General features: G+C 35.4%; 1 protein-coding gene across 6 annotated transcripts in view; it reads left to right on the forward strand.

Moving 5' to 3' along the window:
• CNTNAP2 (contactin associated protein 2) overlaps positions 1-12,147 on the forward strand; it is a 1,976,111-nt gene that overhangs the window by 1,107,776 nt on the left and 856,188 nt on the right. The window lies entirely within an intron of this gene.

Genomic DNA, 12,147 nt, shown 5'->3' on the forward strand with positions numbered 1-12,147 from the left:
GTCCTCTTATTTGAATTTTTAATCCATTCTGGGGAAGTCTCAGGCATTATATATTTGAATTCCTTCATCATTCTTCCTTTTCTTTCCTGAAATTTTAATCAAATATATGTTAGGCTTTTTTAATTTTTTTTTTATTTTTTTTATATGTTACGTTTTACTTTCATGCATCACTAAAACTTATACTTAATGTTTTTAATCACTTTTCATTTCTGGACTACATTCTGGGTAGCCAATCTGTCTCTCAGTTTACAAATACATTCTATAACTTTCTTTCATATGATTAATGCAACTAATGAGTCTTTAATTTTAATAATATATTTTAATTCCTGGAGGATCTATTTGCATATTTGTCAAATCTGACTGGTTCCTTTTATTATTACCTCATTCCTTACTTACATATTTGATTCCGCTTTTTTATTTCTTTGATTGTTTTTAATGTTTTACCATACTCCCAATCCTAAAATCTGAAATTCATGGAGACCAGATTTTTCTATGTGATGTTTCTGCTGAATCATGTTCATTATGTCTGTTTTCTTATGTTTTGTATCTTTGGATTCTGAGATTAAATTTCTCAGGTTTTTATCTTTAGCAGTCCTGTAATTCCAGTCAATCTGGAGAAGATTTATACTCCGTTCAAAAGATAGCAACTTGGGACCTTTTTTTTTTTTTTTTTTTCCTATTTTAGTTTCTATTTTAGTAGGCTTACACCCTACTGTTTGTGTAAATTTGAAAGCCATACTTTGTCGAGCAAGCCTGTGGTTTATGAATTCTCAGAAAGGTTCTCTTTTTTTTTTCTTTCTTTCTTTTTCTTTCTATAGGCTAGGAAAAGAGAGACAAATTTCCTTGTCATCTTTCTTTGCTGACTAGTGAATTTTTCTCTAGTATCTGCTTCTACTGAGATTTTAGCATCTTCAGGCTTTATGTGGTGGTGGTTGGGTATGGGGGGGGTCCTATATTTCCACAGGTCCAACATTGCTTTTTAATCAAGCTTGGCCTTTAAAATCCAAACCTCTGCATTACAAAGATTAGCAAATACCTTTTGAATACTAATATCCCAGCATCATCTGGCATCCTGAATTTCAGCTTTTTCATTTTTTGACCCCTGAAAGTTTCTCCTACTGTATTTAGATGCTTTGATATATGATTTAAAGGATGTATGTGTGAGGAGCCCCCGAACGCTCAGTGATTTAGCACCGCCTTCGGCCCACAGCCTGATCCTGGAGACCTGGGATCGAGTCCCATGTCAGGCCCCCTGTATGGAGCCTGCTTCTCCCTCTGCCTGTGTCTCTGCCTCTCTCTCTCTCTGTGTGTGTGTCTCTCATAAATAAATAAAATATATAAATAAATAAATAAATAAATAAATAAATAAATAAATAATAAATAAGGTATGTGTTAGGTTTTACCTAGCATTTCCAGGTGTTTTGAACTAGAAAAGTTTCACTTTCTCACATTGCCATATCATAGGAAATGGAATTCTCTAGAGGTTATTATTTCTATATCATTCCTAAATTTTCTATACTATTCTGCAAATATTATTGAATGTGAAATATTATTAAATAAATGATCTCATAATAGGTATTTTGTTGTGACAAAAATAGAGATATAGTAAAAATTTTACAAATGTTTTCATATGCAGTGAGTCATTTTTAGAAACTCAGAATAAATGTCAGCATTTTGGGAAAAATATTGGAGAATATAGGGTTGGTGAAATTTGAAGCATTCTCAAAGTATTTTGCCTTCAAACCGACTTCATATTTTGTTGATGAACATGGAAACAGTCTTAAAGAAAACAGAAGAAAAGCATAATCTTTATACTGACCACAGAACATTAGAAAGTCTCAAAAGAGCACTTCAAGAGTAATAACGTCATCAACAGGAACAGCAAAAATTGTAACAACAAAGAAGAGAAGGAGGAGGAAGAAGGTTGGGTCAGGGGCTTCTATTTTGATCCAAGCATCCTTCTAAACATCAAACAAGACAAACAAAAAGAAATAAACAAACAAAAAGAAACTAAAGGCAGAAGAGTGTTATTAAGTGATAAAGGCAAGAGCCTGTCTTACAAGTAAAGCATTTCTTGCCTACCCAATTTCAAAGCAACTCCTTCAATAGATCCTCACAATCTGACTTTGTGTTGATTTGAAGTTAATTTCTAAAATATCAAATATCATCATATGTAGAGGGATTCCAAAGCTAATAGAACTCGTGTCTGGGGTGCTTGGTTGGCTCCATAGTTTGGGTTCAGGTCATGATCTCGGGGTTGTGAGATGGAGCCTGAGTCAGTCTCTGTGCTCAGCAAGGAGTCTGCCTGGACTCTCTCTCCCTCTCTTCCTCTGCCCCTCCCCACAACTCATGCCCACTTAGGCTCTCTTGTACTCTTTCTCAAATAAATAAACAAATCTTAAAAAAAAAAAAAAAGAAATTGTGTTAGATTTAATAGTACTTTGGATTATCCATATCATCTTAATGCAGGTAATTGTGACTGTAGTTTGTGTTTATATTTTTTCTTTTTCACATGTAATAATAATAATTTTTAAAAGACAAAGTCTTTCTCCTTCAAAGTATTAAAAAATATGCAGGCTTTCAAAATGGGAATATTTATGAGAGTGATAAGGAACTAATTATTAATTCTCTCATGTAAAAACCAAATCTTTCCAAAATATCAAAATATATTTAAATGTGAGAAATTAACCATGTCATTTTATCAGAGCTGTGCAAATGACAGGCTCCTAATGATAACGATAGAGCTGCCATTATTGAGTAGCTACCGTCCGTAACTGCGCTACATGCTTTTTGTATAGCATTTAATGTTCACAAAAACTACAGAAACAGGGAATTGTTACTACTTTTTTCCATAAACAGAGAACTGTCTTTCAAATGAAGAAACTGAAGTTAAGAAGTTAAGCCAGGCAGCAAGGAACCAGGAGAAATAGGAGGATGTTAGTCAAATGATGCAAAGTTGCAGTATAGGACGAATAAATCTAGAAGTCTAAGGTACAACATAATGACTATAGTTTATCATATTGTATACTGCAAATTTGTTAAGAGAATAGATTTCAGGTATTCTCACCACACACAAAAAATGGTAACTATTTGAGGAGTGGATATGTTAATTAGCTTAACTGTAGTAATCATGTCACTGTGTGTATGTATATTAAACCTCGTGTTTTATACATTAATTATAAACATTTTTATTAAAAATAATAAATAAGAATAGGATACGTGACTTAGTCAAGGACATATAACTACATAACTCATATAGAGCAAAGCTAAGGTTCCAACCAGTTCTGCTATTCTGCAGCCTACACTCCTGACCACTAAGATTGTATTTTACAAAATACTGCATTATTGCATAGTAAATAACAAACTTCATGTACTTATGAAGAAGAATCAAAACAATACTTTTTATTTTGTGAAAGTATGAATATATCTATTCTATGTATTAGATACACTGGCAGGCTATGGTCAGAAGAAATTAAGCTTACCAAATAGAAGTCTTTTATTTTGTATTTTGCACGCTTGATGTGTAAGAATACACAACTAAGTTTTAAAAGACCACTTAACGTTTTTAAAAAGATGTAAAAGAGTCAAATTATTCGGTTTCATAGTTCTGATCTCCTCTTCATGGTTGCCCCTGGGCAACTATGGCTTTTGAAATTGTATTGTACAATTTGATTTGCAAATTGATAACTATCCCAATTTGTCAAGAGATCTAGTCTGCTTTTCTGGTTTCCTTTTATTGTCTATAGTGTTATAATTTTTTCCAATACTTTTAAAAGGCAGTCAGAAATATGTCCAGTATCTTTTAGATTTAAGCTAATTGTGTGATAAACACAGTTAACATACCTAATGATTATTAGATTATGATAGTAGTGAAGATCCACAGATAATTTTATTTAGAGATAATTGTTTCACCTAAGGCAATGAGTTGTTTATAAATATCAAGTTTTTATAGTATATTAATGTTTATAATATACATAAGGTTTATACTAAGGTTTATAATATACTAAGGCTTTTATAAGGTTTTAAATATTCTAAACTGTACATATTTAGAATTATTCTAGCTACCTAAGTGGTCTAATAAATTATATCAAATTAATTTTAATCAAATCAAACTAGTAAATGCATTTTAAAAAATAAATACTCATAATGAAATCTATTGTATTTGTCTCTTTCTGTCTTATTTCACTTAGCATCCATGTTGTTGCAGATGGCAAGATTTCATTATTTTTTATGGCTGAGTAATACTCCATTCCAGGGTGTGTGTGTGTGTGTGTGTGTGTGTGTGTGTGTGTGTGTTTACCACATCTTCTTAATCCATTCATCTATTGATGAACATTGGGTTGCTTCCATATGATGGTTATTGTAAATAATCCTACAGTAAACATAGGGGAGACTATATATTTTTGAATTGGTGTTTTGTTTTCTTTGGGTAAACATCCCATAGTGGAATTAATGGATCATATGGTATTTCTATTTTTAACTTTTTGAAGACTCTCCATTCTGATTTCTACAGTGGCTGCACCAGTTTGCATTCCCACCAGCAGTGTACAACGGTTCCTTTTCCTCCATGTCTTTGCCAACATCTGTTATTTCTTGTGCTTTAATTGTAGCCATTCTGACAAGTAGAAGGTGGTACCTCATCATGGTTTTGATTTGCATTTCCCTCATGATTAGTGATGTTGAGCATCTTTTCATGTGTCTGTTGGCCATGTGTATGTTTTCTTTGGAAAAATGTACATTGAGGTCTCCTGCTTATTTTTTGGAGAGGACCATTTTTATGCAGAGACTTCCAAGAAAACAGACCTAGCCCAGCACAAATTTTGAAAGACTCCTATATTTATTCAGCAGGTAGAAGACAAGAAATCAGAAAAGGAGATTGAAATGAGATTGCTAGTAAGTACGAAGGAAACCCTGGGCAATGTTAGGCAAGGAAGGAATTACTCAAGAAGAAATTGCTTCTCAAATTCTTCAGATATTTTCATTTTATGTACTCATATGGATAGATAGTAACATTGTTTAGCACAAGTATATTCTTGTTTCTGAGCTTATCTTCCTGATGAGATTTTGATATTCTTGAGGACAAAAATAATATGGTTTGGGGTCTTTAATAAGTACAAAAAGGATTGAAATAATTTAAACCATTTGGAATAATGAAAGTGATGAGGATGAGGATGATAATGTCTAGATCTCTAATATATAATGTGTACCATAATTTTCTAGGCACTTACTCATGTGTATGTTCTAATTAATTATTCACAACAACTTCCTGTACTAGAGTTTTATAATTTTCTCTATTTTATAAATAAAGAAACAGGGAACAGAGCATTTAATTAATTTACCCAAGGTCAAAAAGTGATAGAGACAAAATCCCTAGAGTATCTTCTACTCATCCATTATAAAAACCAGAAAGTATACTTACATGTAATAAATATAAATAGCATACTAAATTTGAAAAAGCCAACAGATTATATTAAATAATTTGCATAATGAAAATTAGCTACAAAAAAACTGTCTCCAAAGAAGTTAGCCTTTCACTAGCATTCCACTATTTTATAATAAAGCTAGAATCACTAGTCTCTGTGCTTGTGCATTTCTTATATCTCCTTAAACACAGCAATTTTTTATCCACATCCCCCTTGATATTTCCCCCATATTTCCCACTGACCTAAATGGTAAACCCAAATCAAACTCTCAGTCTTTATTTCAGTCAATTCTGTGATCCTTCATACTCATCAGTGATGATGATGACCATTCCTTCACTTGGTTGATATCATTTCTTCATGATTTTTCTTTTACCTCTTTCTTATTTTTCTTCACTGGCTTATTTTTCTTATCCCACCCCTGGTAGAGATGATTTCTAGAGTCCAACTTTAGGTTTCCTTGCTCAGTGCATTATGCAATTTCTTCAGGCAGTTTCTTCCACCTCCAGTGCATAATTACTCCCAAATCTTTTTCAAACTCTGATCTCTCCCCTGATATGTAGACATTAATATTAACTGGAGATTGAACATTTTATCTCAGATATTCCCCCAGCTACTTCAGACTTGAGAAGTTTGGCTTTGAGCTTGTCAAAACCCACCCACTATGCTTTCCCCTGTCTCCTTTCATCCTATCCCCTAAAGACCATTTGTGTCTCCTCCATTGGGTGAGTCAAAACCATTCATCTAGTTGCTCAGCCAGAAATCTAAGGGTCCTTCTAGCTGTCACTGTCTTAGTGTAGTCCCCATTTCCAGTGCCTAAGCCAGTTCTGCCCTATCTTCCTGTGAAATATCTTTCATCTATTTCCTCTAGCTGTATTGACATATTCTAGTTAAGGATTTGGAACTTCTCTGGTGTCTTTTTTTATAAGACAACCCCTACTTCAGGTTCCTCTCTGCCAGCCCATCCTTCTTTCGAGCAGAGAATAACATGACACAAAATGATCGAGTCAGTTTCTTGCTCACAATCCTTCATTGTCCATTTGCTCCTCCAATAGAAAATCATTGAGCTCTAGAAGGATTCACAGTCTCGTGGCATTTACATTCTAATAACAGTAAACAACTGTAAACACTGATACAACACATCACATGACAGTAAGTGTTATGAAGGAAAATGGATTGAGAGCTAAGAGGAAGGAGTGTTATCTAACTGGTGGTCAATGAACTCCTGCAGCAGAGACCCAAAGGTCGTGAAGAGGCAAAGTTAAGCATCCTCTCCTTCCAGAATGAAAATCTAAACATCCATTCACTTAACAAATGCAGAGTCTGGAGACTGATATATATTATGTTGTAAAGGATATCTTCAATCTATTAAACCATAACTTCTTTCCAAACTTTATAACAGACACCTTATATCTTGAACATTTCCCATAGATTCTAAGATAAGTAAGGTGGTGAACTTTGTGGCATGTGGGTCCTTCTCAACAAACATGTTTTTAAATAAATTCATAGAAAAGTCAATATTACTGATATCACAAAACTAATACACTGAAAGAGGAGAAACGCACACACAAAATCTTAAGGAGAAGAAATGGGTGGGAAATATCAGAAAGGGAGACAGAACGTAAAGACTGCTAACTCTGGGAAACGAACTAGGGGTGGTAGAAGGGGAGGAGGGCGGGGGTGGGAGTGAATGGGTGACGGGCACTGGGTGTTATTCTGTATGTTAGTAAATTGAACACCAATAAAAAAAAAATAAAATGAAAAAAAAAAAATCTTAAGGAGGTAAACATTTTAAATAAACCAATCCAGATAATTAGAAATTTTGACAACATCTATGAGAAGAAGCAAGTAGCTGAAGAACTAGAATGAGGAAATTAATAGAATAATTTTAAATAGATTGGTCTTGGAAGATCCTTCTCAAAAGGTGACATGTGAGCTGACCTGAATCATGAGAATAAGTCAGCCATGAAAAATGCAAGGAAGAAGAAACTTTGAGGCAGAAAGGGCTTGTTTTTCCTGAGGCACAGACTCAAGAAGAGAGAAGCTGAAGCATTGTGAGCAAGGACAGCCATCTTAAGCACACAAAAGTGGTTTGAACCGTTCTAGATGTGATAAATTTACTTAAAATATAAAGGGAAATCATACTTTTGTAGAATTTTCTTATGCTTTTTTTTGTAATGGTTTCATTCATATTGTTTTAAGCTTTCAATCTTGAGAGGCATCCTGAGTGGTTGGTTTCATGTGTCCTCATATTTGTAGGGTTTAGGAACTCTTACAGTTCTAAGTCTACCTGAGACAGGTACGTCCTAAAGTGGGAGTGGGAGTGGGAGGCAGGAGTCAGAACATTCCATCTTTTAAGACCACAGATCTCTTCCTGATTTGATAACACAGAATATCAATATATGAGGATCGAGTGTCAGACCCCCCTAAGAGATGTAGCTAAAGACCAAAGGATGTCCTTTAATTATGTGAAAATCATCTCTGACATTAGGAAGAACAGTCTCAGTAACAATCTCTAGGCATTGAATGCAGATTAAAGTGGTATATAGCAGGGAGTGGGGAAATGGAGACAAGATAATTTCATTTTACTGGGAGATATTCCCATCTAAAATAAGTTTCTTGAATGGCAGTGTTTTTAGCATAAACCACCATTTTGTGTGACATAGAACATGAGTTTATTTTTTTTTCAAAATCTATTTTTGAAACAGATTTTCTTTTCCTTTTTTTTAATGAAGTTCGATTTGCCAACATATGATATGACACCCAGTGCTCATCCCATCAAGTGCCCTCCTCAGTGCGTGTCACCCAGTTACCTCATTCCCCTGCCCACCCCCCTCCTACTACCCTTCGTTTATTTCCCAGAGTTAGGAGTCTTTCATGTTTTATCACCCTCTCTAATTTTTCCCACTCATTTTCCCTCCTTTCCCTTATGATCCTTTTCACTATTTCTTATATTCGCCATATGAGTAAAACCATATGATGATTGTCCTTCTCTGGTTGACTTACTTCACTCAGTATAATACCATCCAGTTCCATCCATGTCGAAGCAAATGGTGGGTATTCATACTTTCTAATGGCTGAGGAATATTCCATTGTATATATAGACCACATTGTCTTTATCCATTCATCTTTCGATGGACACCGAGGCTCCTTCCACAGTGTGGCTATTGTGGACATTGCTGTTAGAAACATTGGAGTGCAGGTGTCTTGGTCTTTCACTGCATATAATCTTTGGGGTAAATCCCCAGTAGTGCAATTGCTGGGTCATAGAGCAGATCTATTTTTAACTCTTTGAGGAACCTCCACACAGTTTTCCACAGTGGCTGCACCAGTTCACATTCCCACCAACAGTGCAGGAGGGTTCCGCTTTCTCCACATCCTCTCCAACATTTGTTATTACTGTCTTGTTAATTTTCCCCATTCTCACTGGTGTGAGGTGGGATCTCATTGTGGTTTTGATTTGTGCTTCCCCGATGGCAAGTGAAGTGGAGCATTTTTTCATGTGCTTGTTGGCCATGTCTGTGTATTCTTTGGTGAAATTTCTGTTCATGTCTTTTGCCCATTTCATGATTGGATTGTTGGTTTCTTTGGTGTTGAGTTTAATAAGTTCTTGATAGATCTTGGTTACTAGCCCTTTATCTGATAGGTCAGTTGCAAATATCTTCTCCCTTTCTGTAGGTTGTCTTTTAGTTTTGTTGACTGTCTCGTTTGCTGTGCAGAAGCTTTTAATCCTGATTAAGTCCCAGTAGTTTATTTTTGCTTTTGTTTCCTATGCCTTTATAGCTGTTTCTTGCAAGAAGTTGCTGTGGCCAAGTTCAAAAAGGGTGTTGCCTGTGTTCTCCTCTAGGATTTTGATGAATTCTTGTCTCACATTTAGATCTTTCATTCATTTTGAGTTTATCTTTGTGTATGGTGTAAGAGAATGGTCTAGTTTCATTCTTCTGCACATGGCTGTCTGGTTATCCCAGCACCATTTATTGAAGAGACTGTCCTTTTTCCAGTGGATAGTCTTTCCTGCTTTGTTGAATATTAGTTGATTATAGAGTTGAGGGCCCATTTCTGGGCTCTCTATTCTGTTCCATTGATCTATGTGTCTGCTTTTGTGCCAGTACCACACTGTCTTGATGACCACAGCTTTGTAGTACAACCTGAAATCTGGCATTGTGATGCCCCCGGCTCTGGTTTTCTTTTTCAATATTGCCCTGGCTATTCGGGGTCTTTTCTGATTCCACACAAATCTTAAGATGATTTGTTCTAACTCTCTGAAGAAAGTACATGGTAATTTGATAGGGATTGCATTGAATGTGTAAATTGCCCTGGGTAGCATAGACATTTTCACAATATTAATTCTTCTAATCCATGGGCATGGGATGTTTTACGATCTCTTTGTGTCTTCCTCAATTTTTTTCAGAAGTGTTCTGTAGTTTTTAGGGTATAGATCCTTTATCACTTTGGTTAAGTTTATTCCTAGGTATCTTATGCTTTTGGGTGCAATTGTAAATGGGCTTGACCCCCTAATTTCTCTTTCTTCAGTCTTATTGTTAGTGTATAGAAATGCCACTGATTTCTGGGCATTGATTTTGTATCCTTCCACACTGTCAAATTGCTGTATGGGTTCTAGGAATCTCTAGGTGGAGTCTTTTGGGTTTTCTATGTACAGTATCATATCATCTGCAAAGAGAGAGAGTTTGACTACTTCTTTGGCAATTTGAATGCCTTTTATGTCTTTTTTTTTTTTTCCTGATTGCTGAGGCTAGGACTTCTAGTACTATGTTGAATAGCAGTGGTGAGAGTGGACATCCCTGTCGTGTTCCTGATCTTAGGGAAAGGCTCCCAGTATTTCCCCATTGAGAATTATATTTGCTGTGGGCTTTTCATAGATGACTTTTAAGATACTGAGGAATGTTCCCTCTATCCCTACACTCTGAAGAGTTTTGATCAGGAATGGATGCTGTATTTTGTCAAATGCCTTCTCTGCATCTATTGAGAGGATCATATGGTTCTTGTTTTTTATCTTGTTGATGTGATCTATCACATTGATTGTTTTACGAGTGTTGGATCATGCTTGCATCTGGGGATAAATCCCATTTGGTCATGGTGAATAATTTTCTTAATGTGCTGTTGGATCCTATTGGCTAGTATCCTGTTAAGAATTTTTGCATCCATGTTCATCAGGGATATTGGTCAATAATTATCTTTTCTGGTGGGGTCTTTGTCTGGTTTTGGAATCAAGGTGATGCTGGCCTCAAAAACGAATTTGGAAGTATTCCATCCCTTTCTATCCTGCAGAACAGCTTTAGTAGAATAGGTATTATTTCTTCTTTAAACGTTTGATAGAATTCCCCTGAGAAGCCATCTGGCCCTGAACTTTTGTGTATTGGGAGGTTTTTGATGACTGCTTCAATTTCCTCGCTGGCTATTGGCCTGCTCAGGTTTTCTGTTTCTTTCTGTTCCGGGTTTTGGTAATTTGTGGTTTTCCAGAAATGCATCCATTTCTTCTAGATTGCCTAATTTGTTGACATATAGCTGCTCATAATGCGTGTTTTAAATCCTTTGTATTTCCTTGGTATTGGTTGTGATCTCTCCTTTTTCATTCATGATTTTATTAATTTGAGTATTTTTACTTTTTAATAAGGCTGGCTAGTGATTTATCTATCTTATTAATTCTTTCCAAATACCAGCTCCTAGTTCTGTTCATCTGTTCTACAGTTCTTCTGGTCTCTGTTTCATTGAGTTCTACTCAAATCTTTATTATCTCCCTTCTTTTGCCTGGTGTAGGTTTTAATTGCTATTCTTTCTCCAATTCTTTTAGGTTCAAGGTTAGGTTGTGTATTTGAGTTTTTCCAATTTTTTGAGGGCGGCTTGTATTGTGATGTATTTCCCTCTTAGGACTGCTTTTGCTGTATCCCAAAGAATATGAAGGATTGTATCTTCATTATCATTAGTTTCCATGAATCGTTTTAAATCTCTAATTTTCTGGTTGATCCATTCATCTTTTAGTAGGATGCTCTTTAACCTCCATGTGTTTGGGTTTCTTCCAAATTTCTTCTTGTGATTGAGTTCTAGTTTCAAAGCACTGTGGTCTGAAAATATGCAGGGGACAATCCCAATCTTTTGGTTTCAGTGGACACCTGATTTGTGACCCAGTATGTGATCTATTCTTGAGAAAGTTCCATGTGCACTTGAGAAGAATGTGTATTCAGTTGCTTTTGGATGGAAACTTCTGTAAATATCTGTGAAATCCATCTGGTCCAATGTATCATTTGAAGCTCTTGTTTTTCTGGAGATGTTCTGCTTGGAAGATCTGTCATTTACAGAAAGCACTGTGTTGCAGTCTCCCAGTATTAGTGTATTACTATCTAAGTATGTCTTTACTTTGGTTATTGATTGATATACTTAGCAGCTCCCACATTAGAAACATAAATATTCATGATTGTTAGGTCTTCTTGTTGTATAGACCCTTTAAGTATGATACAGTGTCCCTCTTCATCTCTTACATCGTCCCTCTTATCTGGGAGAAACTTTAATTTATGTGATATAAGGATTTCTACCTCAGCTTTCTTTTGAAGACCATTTGAATGGTAAATGGTTATTTTCAGGCCAGAGGTGTCCCTAGGTCTCAAATGAGTCTCTTGTAGACAGCAAAAAATGGGTCTTGATTTTTTTTATCCAGTTTGATATCCTAGATCTTTTGATGGGATCATTTGGCCCATTCACAATCAGAGTA

The sequence above is a fragment of the Canis lupus genome, chromosome 15 (genome assembly GCF_048164855.1).
Source record: "Canis lupus baileyi chromosome 15, mCanLup2.hap1, whole genome shotgun sequence".
Lineage (NCBI taxonomy): Eukaryota > Metazoa > Chordata > Mammalia > Carnivora > Canidae > Canis > Canis lupus.